This window comes from Eptatretus burgeri, chromosome 9 (assembly GCF_056783735.1).
Source record: "Eptatretus burgeri isolate ZD-2024b chromosome 9, Ebu_testis_v1, whole genome shotgun sequence".
NCBI classification, from domain to species: Eukaryota; Metazoa; Chordata; class Myxini; order Myxiniformes; family Myxinidae; genus Eptatretus; species Eptatretus burgeri.
The window spans coordinates 51,103,805-51,121,979 of record NC_140969.1 but is presented as its reverse complement, the minus strand read 5'-3'; the positions used below and the strand labels follow the sequence as shown (position 1 = coordinate 51,121,979).

General features: G+C 44.0%; 1 long non-coding RNA gene across 1 annotated transcript in view; it reads right to left on the bottom strand.

The window, feature by feature from the left end:
* The window catches only part of LOC147020120 (uncharacterized), a 47,643-nt gene extending 43,505 nt beyond the window's left edge, over window positions 1-4,138 (bottom strand). Inside the window, exons 1-2 of the long non-coding RNA XR_015061646.1 lie at window positions 3,834-4,138; window positions 3,230-3,643 (exon numbers count right to left, since the gene is read on the bottom strand). This is a non-coding gene — a long non-coding RNA (uncharacterized LOC147020120). The remainder of the gene's footprint in view (window positions 1-3,229; window positions 3,644-3,833) is intronic.
* Between the last annotated feature and the right edge of the window lie 14,037 nt (window positions 4,139-18,175).

The following is an 18,175-nucleotide window of genomic DNA, read 5'->3' as shown; positions in this document are numbered from 1 at the left end:
GATTGAGATGAAACATGTAGGATGGAGACAAACCGTTCACCCAAACAAGTAAACACTTATTTACAAGTAAAATAATCAGTTGTGAAAAGCACATGTCCACAGGCACAGCAAACGGAAAAGGTACAAAATAACAGATTCTAACCCTTAGTGCTTATTCCCCTTCTACAATCTCATCTTAATCAGCTCCACACAGAACATGGTGCCAGCAGAATCATACAAAGGAAATGTACATAGAGTTAGAGTAAGGCATTGGTTCAGCCTTTGACTCACCGCGGCAACGTCGACGGACGTGTGCCAATCCCGAAACAAATGAGGAAGGAGTAGGGTTTGGATTCCAGTGAGACAATGTGGGCAATGTTTTCTTGGAGGAAAATGTGAGGTGCGTATGTAAAGCCTCACCCAGAAGGGTCATGTCGCCGACAGCTCTTTATAATTATGATGCTCTTCATGATTGCAGTTGGACGGATTAGCAATTATTAGAGGGATAGCAAGTGAAGGAAGTGGACATCAGTATGGAGGTATCTCCCTGTGCTAGGGATCCCTCAGCTCATTCGCTCTCGCACCTCTACCTCGTAATCGATCAGCTGTCGTGCAGTTCTCCCAGGATCATCTGGTGCAGCTCATCCTGGCTTCAGTGCAACTGGTCCTGGCTTCAGCACAGACTCCAACGGTGGTCTCTCCTTCCTCAGCACGAACAGGCAGGCAGGTTGTCTCGGGGTCCCTAGCGCATTTCAACAGCTGCGAATGGTGTGGAAGTCTACATTTCAAGCCACTTGAGAGGGGCAGAGACTTGAGGGATCGATGTTCGTGGGAGGTAGAGTTCCCAGGAGCAAAGGTTGTGGCTTGCCCTTTGAAGCACGACAGCACGTTCCCATTGGTGCGCTCACCCTCAGCCAACCCCGTCATTTGCTGTCAATCATCCCAGAGTTGGAGTCCTCCTCCCCCTCAGCCCCCCCACCCACACCCTGTCCCCCAAATAGAGTCTGCTTCTTTCTTAATGGGTTTTACTGCCTCGCACTTTTGAAAAGGCAGGGATGTATCTCGTTCGTCATCTGAATTGTGGTTGTCTGTGGGGCTCTTTCTGAATGTGGTGGTGTGTGTCACTGTATGAGAGGCTTAATAAAAGAAAGAAAGGGAATTTAGGAATAGCGGGTTGTATCCGATATATACTTGAAGAATGTCAAATGGTAATTTGGTAAAGACAGAGAACCAAATTGTACTATGTGGTGCATGAAATGGCAACCACCATATATGAGCCATGAATAAAAGAGGATTTAAAGGAGGAATCAAGGAAGACCAGGAGGGGTTTAGAGGAGGAAGAGGACCTACTATGCCCACATAATGCATGTACCCATTGTCTATTGAAATGGGTTGGGGCCGATCTGGGTACATATACAAACGACATAACTGACTCAGGAACTCCTACATGTGTCATGGATGTTCGTTCACCCGGGGGCTGGTTCCATAACTCATAATATCATGGTTTTGGATTGTGGATGATCTGAGATGGTGGTGAACCGTTGTCTTGAAGACCTGGAGGGAAGATGAGATTGAAGAGAATGTGGAAGTTGGTTCCACATGTGGGAAAGAAAGAGGAATGAATGAGTGGAGGTCAACAGTGATCCTGGATTTAGGTAGTTTCACCAGAGGGAGTTAAGTAGATGGTGGACTGTGTGCACCCTGCAGCAACTTGGTGGGGACAAAGCAAAGAAAGAGCAGAGGGTGCAAGAGCAGAAAGGAGGCGACAGAAAACAGAGAGACCACCGACCTGTCTGTGATGGTAAAGTGATAGGCCCATGGGCTCAGCTCCATCGCGGGAGATTCCAATGATCATGAAGACCTTCCTTTCCATGCTGATAAGCTGACCAACATGTGAAGCAGAGGCTCCAGCCCACAGGGGAGAGCAGTACTCCATCAAGCTCCGGATGAAGGCCTTGTAGCTGGACAGGAGTTTAAGTGTGCCAAAGAGGGACTTTGTACGACAAGAGGATGCCCAGTCGACAACTGGAATTGGGGACCAACTTTGAAATGTGGTTGTCCCAAGAAAGATCGTGGCTGATTCCGAGACCCAGGAGTTTGAGTGACTGAACTTCCCCAAGAGGATTGTTAAGATTGGGGAGAAGTGTACGTCAGTCAGGGTTGCCCGATGGTTTTACATTACAGATGGTTTAATTAGCTTTTAAATTCGTTTTCTCCACAACTGCTTGATTGGTTGACGTAAAACTTTCAACGTCGGAGCGCCTTCTCATGGAGATTTGTTTTTACAAAGGTACATGATGATTGGACGGAAAATGCGGCGGACATCCTGTTTTCTGTAGGCATAGGTTGTGGGGTGTTTCAAGTATCAGGATTAAAGGCCTCAAGCTCGCTTCGCTCAGCATTGGCCGAATGACTGCGACTACGACTTCTTTGTTGATGACCTCAATTATTCTCACCTTCTTATGGGGTCGGCCAAGGAAGGATTTTGACCAAATTCTGTAAGGAACTGGGCTGTCCTGGCCTAACATTCAATTGTAGGTGACTTGGCCAGCAATGTATAATTTGTTCAAGGTGCCCTAAATAACTCGATACTCATTGTGGAAGACATAAGGATCTTTAACATCCACCAACAACCAGTACTGGTAGATGGGTAAAGCCCTCACGTCTTTATGATGGATGGCGCACACATTGATTCCTCGCCCTGCAGATGAAATACCAGGGTAATAGTTTATAGCTCGGTCGATATTTGTACCCAGGCTAGAACGCTCAACGTGAGTGCACACACCTCGAGGCTATCTTACCAGACTAGGAGATATCTCAATCCTATTTCTGAGAGCATCACCCTCCAGCCACTTGCCTTCAGAAGCCTCAACTTGTATCTCACGTCCATCCCACTGATTCCTTCCAAACTACCCTATCATTAGCTTCCTTCCTTTGCCCTGCATGCCATTTTTTTTTTAATCCACTCTCTCCGCCATTTATATAATTATCCCAGGCTCACTTGCATTAAAGAGTGATTGGAATTTATTTTTCTCCAACATTATTATGGAAAAAAGTACGACCCTCATTGTTGAAGATTTCATTTAAAATAACATTATTTCTTTTCTGGGGATGGCAAGTGCCTTACATCTCCCTTGGATTTTATCAACTAAAATGTAACATTATGTCAACTACGACCAAAAACTGCATCAAGGAAAATCACCTTGCAGTGTCTTTACTAAAAGTCAGCATCATCATTAATATCCCATACCTTGTACTGAGAAAAGGTGCTGCCGAAGCAGTCTCTTGGCAATATCTTGGATGGTTGACCACTGCGCCTTCCAATCAGTCAGTCACGGAAGGAATTTGTAATTTGTTCATTCCTCCAGCGATAACTCACCAACTCCTAACGATGATACCAAAGGATATTTAACGTCCACCAATGACCAGTCGGAGCAGACGGGTCCTTCGGCTTCACGTCTTTTCGATGGACAATGCACACATTGATGCCTTGCCCTGCACGTCAAGCACCAGGGCAACAGTTCGTTGCTTGGTCGAGATTTAAATCCAGATTAGACGTCCCAAAAGTGAGTGTGCTTCCCTCGAGGAGTCGAGGCTATCCTGCCATTCCAAGTCGACAAGATCCAGTTGACCTTTCAAGCGCGAGTCCTTCTGAGCAAAACACCTAGAGGAGAGAAAGAAAAAGAGACCAGTCAAGACATATCGACTCATATCGAGTTTTAAATTCATTTCATAAAATCCATTGTTTATCTTAGGAGTCTTGACTTGGAGTCTTGCATTAAACATACCTTGACCTGCTTACAAGAAAATATAAAGCTTGATTCCAAGCAATCCTTGAATGCATCTTGCTTTACCTGGCTGCCAGGATTAAGCTTGGAGGTGAGTGCACTCACCCTTGAGTCGCCGAGCCTGCTGTGTTCATATCTACAACCAGCTATAAACTGCCACACTGGTGGTATGCATACAAGACGATGCATCGATGTGGGTGGCGTTCAGTGGAAGGACATTCATTCTGAGGACCCGTCTGCCAGAAGTAGTCGTTGGTGGGTGTTAAGGATCCTAACGTAGTGTCTTTTCCAAAAAAAAGTAGGCATGTTATTTCCGGCACCCAGAACACATTGCTACTAATGCTACCTGATGATGTTACCCGCTAGATTGTCTTTTTTGCACTTCTAGAGCCACTCTATCGCAGAACCTGCCAGGAACACAAAGCATTCATTTCTCTGCTCTTAAGAAGTTTTTGAAAACCTTCCACTTTCCCAAGTTTTATACTCACCTCGGGAAGACATTCAGTCATGCTTGAAACACCCAATTTCCATAAAATTCAAGCAGAGACGAGTCTATTATGAGGCAAATTATGTGTTTTTGACGAGGCAAGGTTAATTGAGCTGCCCCTTGCAAAGCCACTGGAACTGAAAATAGCTGTCAGATTACCCAGGGGGTATTAAAGACTCAGTGTCAAAATTAAAACAAGAGAGACTCAGAAGATCGGAATGCAAGTTAAAATTACCAATGACTTCATGTGTTGCTGCAAATTTCCCTTCCAAACGAAGTGCGCCTGTTTTGTAGAGCAAAGGAAACTTTCTGGCTATTTTAGTTTTAAACTCACACAACATCAAAAGCCATGATTTGTTGTTGCTTTTGAATCACTTCCACGTGTTCAACCAGTAGAATATTTCACTCGTTTTTCGCTGATGGGAATTTTTTTCTTCTTCTCTTAGACAAGCATCGCTTGCTTTACCTTTCCGCAATCCACATGGATACAAATGTCTGGATTCTTGGAGTTTTTTTTGACCACAACTGTAGATACTTTATTGGGAACACTTGCCTTGGAATTTTCTGCTGAACAGAACATTAATTGTGACCCGCGTTACTGCAGCGGTTGTTTTTATTCCTCCGTTGACAAAGTTGCCAGTGGCATTATGTTTTCGAGTTATCCGTCAGTCCGTACTTCCGTCCATGCTAATTACCTCCGCCACCGAAGGTGAAGGTGGATATGTTTTCACCCCTTTCTGTCTGTTTGTTTGTGTGCAGGATATCTCAAAAAGTTGCTGACGGATTCGGATGAAATTTTGTGGACAGATTGGGTATGTGACAAGGACGAACTGCTTAGATTTTGGTGAAGATCCTGATCCGACTCCGAAGATCCGACTGCCAGAATTTATTAAATGATTCTTCACCATTGAGAGATAGGGCCAAAAATGATAGAAAGAACGACATCTCAAAAAGTTGTGCACGGATTGGGACAAAGCTTGGTGGACATGTTTGGTGAGTGACGAGGAAGAATTCATTCAGTTTTGGTGAAGACCCGAATCCAGATCTGGATCTGATAATTTTTTAAGTGATTCTTCACCATCGAGAGAAAGGGCCAAAAACTATATATTTATATATATATATATATATATATATATATATATATATATATATATATATATATATATATATATATATATATATATATATATATATCTCTCTCATGATACAGTATTTGAAAAAAATATTGGGCCAGATATGTTGCTGTGGATCAGGCATTGCGTGGAGACGGTATGCGCTCTACCGAATGCCCTTCGAGTTAACCTCCGCCATCGAAGATGGACGGAGGTTACTGTTTTCACCCCTGTCTGTTTGTTTGTGAACAGTATTACGGAAAAACTCCTCGACGGATTTCGACGAAACTTGGTGGGGGGATTAGGTATGGTCCAAGGATCATGCCATTAGATTTTGGACTTAGTCCAAAGTCCAATATGTCCACTATGGCGGCCATTTTGAAAAAATATTTGAATTTTTGTTTTTGCATTTCTACATGTTTTAAGTGATTTCCAAAAAAAAAAAAAAAATTTGTTAGAGGAAAAAAAAAAAAATTTGCAACTTTTTTTCAAAAAAAATTCGATTTTATTTGAAAAATATTTGAATTTTTTTTTTTTTGCATTTCTCCATGTTTTAAGTGATTTCCAACCCCCCACCAAAAAAAATTGTTCGAGAAAAAAAGAACAGAAATTTTGCACCTTTTTTTTCAAAAAAATTTCGATTTTTTTTTTTGGCATTTCTACATGCGCGTCGATCTCGTTTAGTTTATTCAATCGTGGTTCAGTAGATTCTGATCCGTTTTGACCTACAATGGATAGGATATCAGGTTCACTTAAGTGACCCAGCAGTATTGACGGCAGAGGTTTTGCACTCTACCGAGTGCTCCCCCTCTAGTTTTCTCTGCAACTGCTATGCCGATTGACACTAAATTTTCACCATCGATGCAACTACTCATGTTGAATGTTTTCATGATAACTAGAAGATAAGTAAGATAAATCTGAAATGGCATTTCCCATGGTTGAAGTTTGGCAAACAAAGGAGCAAATTCTCAAACAACTACTGCACATCGCCCATGGAACCAAGTAGACTTGCAAGCATTGAAAATGCAAATAAAGGATTGTCGTGATTACGTGGAATAATGTATAAACCAGATCTTGCAACAAATTAATGCTTATCAGGCAAATCACGAGGCTGCGGCAAACTAGATGGCCAATGTGCTGCCGGCAAAAATATGTTGAAAAACTAAAAATGCGGCAGACTGGCCAGACGATGCCCCACAGAATGAGGATCGAGCTGCATTGAATAGACGAGTACAGGATTTGTTGAGACACATGCAAGAGGCCACACAAAGTGAATTGGAACAAAATTAATGGGTGGAAACAAAACAAAGGGGAAGATCCCGATGATTTTATGGTATGGCCCTCCTTCGACATGCGTGTGCACAATATTCGAGATTGGGCGAACGGGACACCCCACCCACATTATTGACTAATTTGTTTTTGGAAGGACTTCTCCCGACAATTTCCAAACAAATAAAGCTCCGGCCTCCGAAATTCCGAAGCTCCGGAGTTGGATGGCAGGCAGATACCTCGGACCAGGCGTTGGCTACAGCTTCCCAATATCACCGCACCGCCGTGCAGAAAGAGGAAATAAAAACTGAGCATTTGCAAATGATGGTGATAGAGAATTTTTGGAGAAAACAGCGCAAATAATTGCAGACCACGGGAGTGTGACAAAGACCAGCTTTAATCAGAAGCTGGAGCAATATACCCTCGGCTCTGAATGATGAGGAAGAAATATTGGGTTTCCCGCAGCCTAATGGTAATGATGAAGGCAATTGGGAAATAAAGGGGGCAGGGTCGGGGAATGCAAGGGAGAACCCGACCCTGTACACCCATAGACCAGGAAACTTGTTTGGCTTGCATTCTACTTGTAAAGGACATTGGAAACGAGATTGCCCAGAATGCCGTCCACCCCCACGGAAACCACACTAAAAGGGAAAGGAGTATAGCAAGCGGCTGTGACCTGCATGCTCAATATTAACAGCATGATAGCGGGCTGACTCCCATGTTACCATTGTTAACTATCACACCTTCAGACTAGCCAACCTTACATCTGAAGATAAATGGAACTAATCGCCCATTCCGAGTGGACACAGGTGCCACTCACTTGACTATTAAAAACAGATGCCTTACCTCATGTCCCATTAACCCACCAGCACACAAAAATAATTGGAATATCCGGAGTACTGGAAAAGATCCCTATCACACAAAAGCTAGTGGTCCACAACGGGCCATCAGAAGCTCATCACGCCTTCCTTTTAGCAGCACATACACCGGTTAATGTGTAAGGACGTGATTTACTTTGCCGGTTGGGGTGTACAGTAAGATGCACCCCAGAAGGAGTGTTCCTGGACATCCCGGGAGATAAAGAGGATGAAACCATAGAATTATTGTCCCGACCTTTCGGACCAGTAGTGTATGGGTAGAGAGTAACCGCGGGAGGCGCAACTCAAGAAATTGAGCAACAAATATGCTGCTTGAAGCAGCTGCACTGTGTAGCCGTATGTTCAAAACGACAACGGATAAATACAGTGCGGCAAGTAAGTCCTCTTCATTGCATGGCGTACTATGACGAAACCGGAGAAGATCTAGAATACGAAGAAAGAATAGACCAGCTGGGAAACGCCTTTCCCTTCCAAATAACTGATCTCTGGCTCGGCAAAGAGGGAATAAATAGCGCTAGAAGTGCATTTGTCAAAGGGACAAGGAAAAAACTGAGAAAACAACTGGCAAACATAATCATGCATGTTTCCAGAGTGGTCGCAAAGGGACACAAAGCGAAAGAGCTTGGACCGATGGTCACCCGTTTAAAGGCTTGCAGAGGGAAAAGAAAATGCCAAAGAAAAGTGTAGATGCTCTGGGTTTTAGAAGAGTGAGAAGGGTATCAGTGGGAGCAACCTGGGCGGACGTTGGAGACGATCTTCGAAAGGATCAACAAAATTCCGACCCTAGTAATGTTGGCAGACCGAGAAAAGCTGTTGTTACTAGAACCATCAGCCTTGAGGACCACACACCCAAACAATGCAGGGCGGATAAGAAATGCCAAACCTGTCCGCATCAAGGTCGATCCCTCCAAAGTATTGCCAAAAATAGCTCAATATCCAATCAGAGACAAAGCCAAGAAGGGAATCGCTCCCATCGTAGCCTCCCTGCTGCAACAAGGGGTAATATGAGACAACTGGTGAATGTAATACACCTATTTTACCGGTTAAAAAGCCAGGAAAATAAACTCGGAGATTCGTTCAAGACTTACGGGCAGTGAATAAGTGCATTAGTTCAGTACATCCTGTGGTACCCAACCCAGTCAACATATTATCTTCGATCCCATCAAATATGACTCATTATTCCATCATTGATCTTTGTTGGGTGTTCTTCTTGGTACTGATTCACGAGGAATCTCAGTATCTATTTTACTTGTACATTCATGAGAGGGACGGATTTGCACAAGCGGTTTTAACTCAGCAGCATGGAGACAAAATGTGGCTGTTAGCATACTACTGCTCAAAATTAGACGCAGTAGCTGGCGGCCTCCCACCCTGCCTGCATGTTGTAGCAGCAGCCGCCGATGCTGTACAAACAACAAGCCAGATAGTAATGGAATTCCCTCTGGTGGTGAGAGGACCCCATTGTGTAAGTGCTATTTTACTAAAAGCTCAGACTCAACACTTATCGGCCGCTTGAGCTATGACGTATGATTTCGTCCTTTTACAGGAAAAAAAAATGTCACCGTTGAACGATATCCAGTATTAAACCCTGCATCTTTGATACCCTCCGCAGAGGATGGGGAAGAGCACTACTGTGAGGAAATAATCGCCCTCACTACATCTCTGCGAAGTGACCTAAAAGATACCCTCTTGGAAAATCTTGACTTGGGAATTGTTCATCGATGGATCATCTTCAAGATCATTAGATGGCTCTTTACTTTCAGGTTATGCTGTATGATCAGAGCATGACATTTTACAGCAAGGAAAGCTGCAAAAACACTTCTCAGCCCAGCAGGCGGAACCAAGTGCGTTAATATCCACCTGCCATATGGGTCGGGACAAAGATGTAACAATCTATACTGACTCCAAATATGCATACTGAGCAGTACACAGACACCAGGGTGATATGGGATATTTGACATCAGCCGGCACACCTATTAAAAATGACACTTTGATTTCAGAACTACGGATGTGGTACATCTACCAAGACAAATAGCGGTAGTCAAATGCAAGGCGCACATAGCAAAAGCAAAATAGCAAAATAGCAAAAGGAAACGCCCAAGCAGACGCGGCAGCAAGAGAAGCCACAAAAGCACAATCAGCCGCAAAACATATAATGCTCGCTGAAGAGGTAGAAGCGACTCCCTCTACAGAAGATGAGGTCGCGTTACAGCACGTGGCGGATGAGGAGGAACAAAACAAATAGAAGAAGCTGGAATGCGTTTTTCATGAAAATAAAAAGCTTTGGACCTCCAGAGAGGGAAAAATAGTGGCCCCAAAAGCCTTGCTACCATGGCTTGCTCATTTGGCATGTGCAAGTGGCCATGAGAGCAAGAGGGGAATGCAAGAGATAGTGTTTAAAACATGGTATGCACCAAGTTTCATGGAAGTTGCGGAAAATTTGTGCCGTGCTTGTATGTGTTGTCAGAAATGCGACACAGGCAAACCAGCCAGACAAGCCCAGGTGCACATCTGAAACCATGGGGACCCTTTGTGTACATACAAATGCACTTTGTACAAATGCCACTACAGTTGCAAAACAATTGTTGAAAGGTAAGATATGTCGGCATGGCACACCCGATAAAATATCTACAGACCAGGGAATGCATTTCATGGCAGATCTCACAAAAGAACTTTGCAAAGTGCAAAGTAAAAGTAAAACAGTACTTTAATTTCCCCTACCACCCACAATCAGCAGGTCAGGTTGAGCACTAAAATGGGGTACTCAAGAACAAGATAGCAAAAATATGTGCAGAAACAGGTCTTAAATGGCCTGAAGCCATACCATTGGTGCTGATGTCAATGAGATCTACAGTAAACAGAAAAAAGTTGTCTGTCACCACATGAGATACTGACACAGGGTGAACAATGTGGGTCCCGGTGACAGTCTCACTCACACTGAAACAAATGGATTTACACATGATGGATGATGCCATTATCAACTGTTGTGTGGACCCAAGGACGTCAAGGGTTTCCATTCACAGGTGAAGGAAACTCTGTCCGAACCCACCACGGAGAAGTGCCATGCCCTCCAACCAGGAGGCTTCGTGATGATTAAAGAATTCCACAAAAAGAGCGCACAACAACCAAGGTGGAACGGCCCGCACTAGATATTGCTTGTGTAATACACGGCTGTCAAGTGTGAAAGTAAGCCATCATGGATACATGCATCCCACTGCAAGAAGGTACAAAGATAGAAAATTGGAAAAACGGAGAAGACAAAGACACTTCCCAGGGCCAGACATCACCAGCTGGTTTATAATGGTCTTGATCGTGATTGGGGCATGGGAATGTGGGGGACAAGTGTACTGATTCAGGACGATGTTAAAGAAAACATACAAGGTCCACCCGTCCCTAAGAGATAAAATGTGATAGATTGTAGAATTGCTGATGCTGTCTTTGTCGGAGAGGTGAATACAATCAACATGGAGGGCACACGGCATTTTGGAATAGCTCTGCAAACCGTGGATACAAGTGGTATGAAATTGTACTCTGAAAACAAAACAAACAGCTTGGAAATCGGGTGTTTTTCACAACTCACTCAGGGTGACAGAGCATGAACCACTTGCTCAGGGTGACGGAGCACGAACCACTCGCTCAGGGTGATGGAGCATGAACCACTCGCTCAGGGTGACGGAGCACGAACCACTCGCTCAGGGTGATGGAGCACGAACCACTCGCTCAGGGTGATGGAGCATGAACCACTCGCTCAGGGTGACGGAGCACGAACCACTCGCTCAGGGTGACGTAGCATGAACCACTCACTCAGGGTGATGGAGAACGAACCACTTGCTCAGGGTGATGGATCATTGACCACTACCTCTGAATGATGTCACACAGCAAAAGCATCTGCAGAGAGTGATCGATTCGCTCAGAATGACATAGTGCAGTACCGCTGTCGACAACGGGTGCTCGACAAGTGGCTTAAGCACTCATGCATACACTCCAATAAAATGGTTGATAAGGATAAGGATAAGGATAAGGTTGATAAGGCCAGGCTGTCGCTGCATACTATAAAGGATCCCTTTAACTTTAAAGCCCGTCATCACCGTGCATGCAGCAGTTAACAAAATAAAATGAATGAATGAAATAAAATGACTTCATCCACAAAAGAGTTGCAGCTTAATGTAGAACAACCCTGGAAGTTCAATCGCCCGTGAAATAAACTTTGCAGAAAATGTGCTATTTTGCCTGCTGGTCGGTGCACATGTCACGTGTTACATCTGTTCAAGGTCCGCGCAAACGCTATAACTTTTTTTTTTATGTCCGTTTTTTTTTTTTACCAGCTTTGCTTTGTTGTAGAGTACCTCACTAAACCTCTGAAAATAAAGATACAGATCTAGCAGATGCTATGGATAGGCAGTCCCTCTGGGGGACAGGACGTGAGGTCTTGCAGTGAAGGCATTAAATCATATAGCTCAATGAAGCTGGTTAATTTTGCCACATTCCTAAATTTTTGGTTCACTCAATATAATTCTCCAAACAGAAGAAAAAGATAAGTTCAATGCTATGGAAATTTCACTTTTTCTTGTGTATGTATGGAGCGAACATAGCCTTGTTTGCTTAAAGTAAATAGGTATATTACCATAGTCATGACTCGTTATTTCTTTGAATTGTCAGATTTCACAACAGATTTCGACACTTATTTAATCCGGATGATATCCGATCCTCAAAACCGAAATAATATTTCAATGAAATACATTAACTAGAACGGGCACTCAGGAGAGCACATACCTTCGCCAGCGCTACATTTTGCCCCCCCCCCAGAAACCGTTGATTGTGAGGGTTTTTAATCCTATACCACATCTACCATCTCATATGTGTTATGATGACTTAAAAACATTAAATTTCCTTCTGTTTGACACTGATTCACGTACATTGTACAATTTCTGTATGAACTCCCTGACCTTTTTGGGTGTCGGTGTCAAGTCAATCTGATGACAACTGGTCTCATTATAAGAAATCAAATATTACACATCACAGGATAGGGAATTGAATTCTAAACATTTTTAATCTACTTACATGCAAATTGTATAAGAATTGACCGCGTTATGATAATAAAGGTCGTTGACCCCCATGACCTTTGACCCAAACCGCTAACAAAGGTAATGACGTCATTGTGTCATATCATATATCACAAGATTGGGCATTGAATTCACAACATTTTGGCATTGGTTGCATGCAAATTGGATAAAAATCGACCGCACTATGGCAAAATGACGATTTTGACCTTTTCATGACCTCGACCTTGACCTTTGTACTCTTAATTTTGTAATTGGTATTAGAGTGTGGGGAACAGAACAGTCAACATTTTGGTGTTGGTTTCATGCAAATCGGATAAGAATTGACCGTGTTATGACTAAAACCGCACATTTTGCAATGTCGTGACCCCCCCTGACCTTTGACTCCCAATCGCTAATAAGGGTTATTACGTCATTGTGTCATGTCACATATCACAAGATGGGGCATTGAATTCTGAACATTTTGACATTAGTTGCATGCAAATTGGATACAAATTGACCGCGCTCTGGTAAAAAGACGATTTTGACCTTTTCATGACCTTGACCCGATCGCTCCCAAAATCTAATCAAATGGTCCTCGGATAATAACCAATCATCCCACCAAATTTGCTGCGATTCAGTTCAATACTTTTGGAGTTATGCGAATAACAAACAAACAAAGAAACAAACACATATTCACAAATAAATTAAAAAAATACACAGTGATCAAAACATAACCTTCGCAACAAAGTTTGCGAAAGTAATTAGGCCGTGAGAGTAGATCGTGGAAAATCGTATCATAGCATGCATTAAATCACTCCAAGCTCCTAATTTGAAAACTAAAGTACTTACAAAAGCGATGTACACAATGATTTGTCGCGATGATGAACAAGCATTCAATATGCGTGAGAATAGTGACATAAAAAAAAAACTTTGTCGTTAAGAAATCATTGTGGTCTGTTCCAAGTCAAGACATGGTTGAGCAAGCCAAAAAAACATGGGGGCTTCAGACTCCAGCGAGGTTACCCAGGAAACACCTTAAGAACCAGAGAGCGAGGTGGCCGACGATCGACTGATGAAGGATATAATTAAATAAGGCTGTTAATTATATTCAAAAGGGGTGTTTTAATTAACCCAAACACCCAATTTTCACTCTTGCACTTCCTTCGAGTTTTCTTCGTTTGCATGCAAAGTTTCAGACTGCTAGGTTTTATGGTGTTGGAATTATGGAGGACACACACGCACACACACACACACACACACACACACACACACACACACACACACACACACACACACACACACACACACACACACACACACACACACACACACACACACACACACACACACACACAAACACAAACACACACACTTTTATTAGTATAGATTCTTTATCAAGGCATCATCCTTGGTCACCTTAATGTACCTCGCTGGAATCTTAATTCGCCATTGTTTTTTTGGGGGCCTGCTCAACAACACCTCGACTTGGAACAGGCTACAACGGTTTATTAACAAACGTTTTTTTTTTACACTTTCCTCACTCATGTAATGCCTGATCAACAAACTTACGAATTGGTGCTCAATGCAATGCGTATAAACGTCCAGAGACACCAGTGTTGTTGGCTTTATTTCATTTCCCCACATGCCATGACCTCAAGAATCTCTTAACCTGAGCTGAATTTCAAAATTTAAACTGTGGAATAGACCATAGCAGCAGCTCCTACTGCTATGAGAGAGAAAAAAGTGTTCCTTTGTCCAATTAGGACATTGATATTCCGGGCGTCTCCGGGAGGTGCTTAATATGATCGATCGGCGATTGCTCATCGCTTGTCCAGCCTGCTGTTCCTTCTCAACCGCTTCGTTGGAGTGTTCCAAGAGTGCTTAAACTAGAGGATTCCCAGTCTGCGACTGGCTTTTGAGGCCAGCTTGGAAATGTGGTTTTCCCAGGAAAGATCATTGCAGAGAGTGAGACCCAGAAGATTGTATGAAAGGACTTCTTAAAGAGGAATATTGAGAAAGTAGATGTGGTGGGGGGGGGGGTATGTTCCAGACAGTCCTTTCAGAGAGATATTGTGAGAATGTGAGATTTGTCAGGATTGAGAGACATGTTCCACTTGTTGAACCAGCTTGCAATTTTATTTAGATCTGCAGAGAGTAAGGAAGCTGCTGCTTGCTGATCTGAGGGATGACAGATGTTATGGCAGAGGGTGGAGTCATCAGCAAAGAGATAAAGAGGATTTTCCAGAGAGTCGGAGAGATCATTGATGAAAACCAGAAAAGGAACAGGGCCCAGAACACTGCCTTGAGGAACTCCAGCCTGGACAGGAAGAGGGGATGAGAGAATTCCATTTAGGGCCACACGTTGACTGCGACAGGAGAGGAAGTCTGTGAGCCATGAGTGGGGATGGCCTTGGATACCACAGGAAGAGAGTTTGGTGAGCAGGGAAGGGTGCCAGACCATATCGAAAGCATGTGATATTTCTAGGGAGATGGCCCTGATTTCATATCTGGCATTGAGGATCTCCATTCATTGTTGGGAGAGCAGAAGCAGCACATCCAGGGTGGAGTGACCTGGTCTGAATCCAAATTGATGATCAGAAATCAAGCCATTGGGAAAAGAGGAAAGATTTATCAGAAGCGATGATGGATTCCATAACCTTGCTAATGATGGGGACAAGGCTGATTGGTCTGTAGTTGCAGGGATCTGTTTTTGCACCATTTTTTTTATGCAGAGCGGTGATGTTTGCTGATTTCAAAGCAGATGAACTTGAGCAACGAGAGGGTGAATAGAATGGAGAGAGGGTGAGCAAGAGCAGCAGAGCAGATTTTTTTGGACATGAGTGCTGATGCCATCTGGACCGGTTTCAGAATCTGAGTCGAGGTTTGACAGCAAACTCTCCACCTTATCAGAATGACACAGAGTCCAGGAACAGCTGGGTGCGACTTGGTAAAGTGGCTACAGAAAGCGATGGGTTTAGGACACATGATTGAGAAGGAAACACGGAGTTCAGGCATTCAGCCTTTTCATGGGCAGTCAGCTGTGTGGCCATTTAAGGTCATGGTGGGGATCGAGGTGGAACATACACCAGAAACAGACTTAACTCGACACCACCAGGATTTGCAGGAGGGATACAGGTTTGAGAGTTCAGACTTCAGATTAGAAAGATGATGCTCCTGGCTCTCCTCAAGGTAAACACACACTTGTTCCAAGCTTTTTGGAAGGAACCGAGATTGCTTTCGGTTGAATTAGCCTTCCATGAGGCGAAGGTAAATTGTTTCATGACAACTGCCTCGCCACAAGCTTCAGTGTACCAAGGGCGGGAGGAAGGGTCGGACAACTGAAGAGGAGAGGGGGATAAATCTGTGCATGAGGGAGAGCAAGTTTCTTTGAAGAATTCCCAGAACGAGTTTATATTGGCGAAATAGCGATGGGAGACCAGTGGAGAAGTTTGATGGCTGCCTGAAGTCCCTGCCAGTCGACCTGAGTGAAATGCCAGACACGATGGCACCGAGATGGTTCTCTAATAAGAGCCAGAGTCTTTGACCAATGTCTACTTTGACAAGCATGTGGGCAGATGAACCGATTGGAGTCGAGGAAGAACAGCAGATATTTTCAGGGAAATTGGTCAAAATCAAATCCAAAAGAGATGGAGTACCGTTGGTTGAGATCCGTGTTGGGAAGTTGGCAGATCGTGTCAGTCCCAATGATTCGCAGAAGTCTTTTGTTGAAGTGCCCCCACCTGGCCAACTGGCATCATGACAATTGAAGTCACCCCATATGAGGAAGTGAGAGTTTGGATGAGAGGTAGAACCATGGTCCACGTTTTCAGAAAGTGAGATTTAAATTGAGTCATTACTGTTTGGATGCTTGAAGTCCGGCTTGTTTGGTGGACGGTACAACACACACATATAAACATGATGTGGGAGTGGAGGGGAAGCCATCGTCAGAAGTATTCCTAGTGGTGTGGGGTGGAGAGGACAGTGCATGTTGAGTGAGGAATATAGTATTTGCTGAAGAGAGCAACTCCTCCAAGAGGACCAGATTCAGGTCTGTCATAGCAGAGAAGGGAGTAACCAGGGAGAGATGCTAGAGAGTCAGAGACTTCTTGAAGGAGGAAAGTTTCTGTTAAGCGGCTCAAGTCTGGTTTGTCAGTAGCAACCTGTATGGAAATATCTGTCAGGTTTGAGCGAAGGCCTTAGATGTTTGAGTTCCACACTGCTAAGGAAGCGGGAGGGAAGGAGGTTTTGTGTGCAAGGGAGGGGAGGAGAGGAGCAGGGTAGGATGAGGGAGGAGGCAAGGAGAGTTGTTGAAAGAGTGTGGGGGATTGCAGAAGAGCTCGGGGAGAGGGCAAGATGAGGAGGAGAAAGGTCTCAGTGGTGATGGGTTGAGGTACGGTGGAGAGAAATAAGAGAGGGGGCAGAGGGCAATTGAAGATTGGTGGTGGAATGATGAGATGGAAGAGAGAGGGTGGGGGAAGGAGGCAGCTTTGTGGATGTGAGGAGGGGCTTATCGCATTTTGGGTGTAAAACGTGTGCTGAAATTAAATGAAGACACAAAATGCTGGCGTCTCTGTGTTAAGCATTGCAGCGAGGGTGCAATGGGCTCAAGGGTCTCCTTGGACTGAACTGGATTTTGTGGTTTGGACTGTGGTGTTGGGCGTGGTGGTGGGTCCAGCTGCTGGAGAGATGTTCATTTTTTTTCACTTCACGCATTCTTTGGCACTCTGGGCAGTGTGTGACCCCACCCCCCCCCCCCCCGACGGATCCAGTTCCAGAGCAGGTAAAGACTGGAAGCTGCAGTTTGAGTCACATTCCCTCAATGGAAGCCCATGTTATAATCTCTTTCAAAAAGGTACGTGCCGTTTGTTTGAAAGTGATGGATGGTTTTGATATCCTGTTTGGCCATGCTGTTTTAACGTACCCCATTTCGTTCAATCCTGCACCAATGCCAGCAGACGGGACCATCCCCGCCACTTCCCCTCAAGTCCCATTACCAAAGCCAAGTCCAGAATACCCCCTTCCCTTCCCCACTTCACCCTCCTTGCTCCCCCATCCTCTTCGCTCCCACCCCCACCTCCCGGTGTGTCGCGAAGTGTGGTGAGGAGTCACTCTCCCTTCCGCGCTCCCCCTACTCTCACTTGCTCCCCTCCCTTCCTCCCTCCCTCTCCCCCCTCTTTTAATATTCTTGTCAGCGAAGTTACGGGTTTTATTTGCTAAAAATAATAATAATAAATTAAAGCACCTGTGGATATAATATATGAGATGACATTTTGCATTTTAGAAAGGGCAACTAATTGAGTTTAAACAATTTTACAGGTAAAGTGACTGCAGAAACAGCTCCTATCCCTCGATAACGAAATTCTCATTGTGAACTGCAATGAACTTGGAATTTGAAGGTGAACATTAAACACTCACATTGCAAGCAAATGCATCGTTTAAAGGCTCGTAAATCATCTCAAGACGTTTTCAATCCTGGAATATAATGAATTATGAATAATTTGTACAGTGAAGGAGTTTGGAAGCTGTAGATATATCACAGACAGACAGACAGACAACAACTTTACAATGTGGACATTAGTAGATTGTGGGCAAATATTAGAAGAACACCGACAGGATAACC